Source organism: Microtus ochrogaster, assembly GCF_000317375.1.
Source record: "Microtus ochrogaster isolate Prairie Vole_2 chromosome 14 unlocalized genomic scaffold, MicOch1.0 chr14_random_2, whole genome shotgun sequence".
NCBI classification, from domain to species: domain Eukaryota; kingdom Metazoa; phylum Chordata; class Mammalia; order Rodentia; family Cricetidae; genus Microtus; species Microtus ochrogaster.
Window position 1 is genome coordinate 13,690,398 of NW_004949097.1, and position 1,165 is coordinate 13,691,562.

Genomic DNA, 1,165 nt, shown 5'->3' on the forward strand with positions numbered 1-1,165 from the left:
TCCTTAGAGCTCAGCTAGGCGGTGTGCTCTCCTGAGAGAGCTCAGCTGGGCGGTGTGTTCTCCTGAGAGAGCTCAGCTGGGCGGTGTGTTCTCCTGAGAGAGTTCATCTGGGCGGTGTGTTCTCCTGAGAGAGCTCATCTGGGTGGTGTGTTCTCCTGAGAGTTCAGCTAGGTGGTATGCTCTCCTGAGAGAGTTCAGCTGGATTGTGGGCTCTCTTGAGATATTGCAGACTCACTTGCAGCACAGAGAGAAGAACCAGTCTCATCTTTATGAGAAAAGTAAAGAAATTTGATGTGAAAGACACTTCAAGAGGAAGATGGGAAAATGTGACTGACAAACTTCCAGTTTAGGTGGAACTGTCTTTGAAATTTCCTGCTTCGTGGACAAGCCTGCTGAATTACAGGCCTGTAGGCTGAAGATGGATGCCCCAATGGTACAGAAGAACTTTGGGTGACTGTCCAGGCAGCAAGATGTCTCTATCAGTTTTAGAGTTTTGGAAGTTGCTTACAATGTACTTCCTGCTTACTTAGGTAATATCATATCTTTCTGGAGTCTTTGATGGAGTTGAAAATAGATACAGTTTTACTTAGTTATGATAAAAGATAAAGTAGATCTAAATATTGTAACTGTAATCCTTGTTGATAACTCTTTTGTTTTTATGTAATTTTACTATGTTTAAGTTAAAACCTTCCTTTTTATTTAAACAGAAAAGGGGAGGTGCTGTGGGATTCCCCTCTGTGTGCTGTGATTACCATTAATGAGTAAAGAAACTGCTTTGGACCTATAGCAGGGCAGAACTTAGGTAGTCAGGGAAAGCTGTATGCTGGTAGAGGAAGGCAGAGTTGGAGAGACACCATGGAGCCACCGGAGGAGATAAATGTGTTGAAACTTTGCTGGTAGGCCATGACCTCATGGTGATATATAGATTAATAGAAATTGGTTAAATTAATATGTGAGAGTTAGCCAATAAGAAGCTAGAGGTAGTGTGCCAAGCAGTGATTTAATTAATACAGTTTCTGTGTGATTATTTTGGGTCTAAGCTAGCTGGGCAGCCAGGAACCAACAAACAGCCCTCCACACTACAGGGATTTCCAGCGAAGGCTGGTGACTGATTTTTTTTTAATTTTTATTTTTTAAAATTTTTTTAATTTATTTATTTATTAAA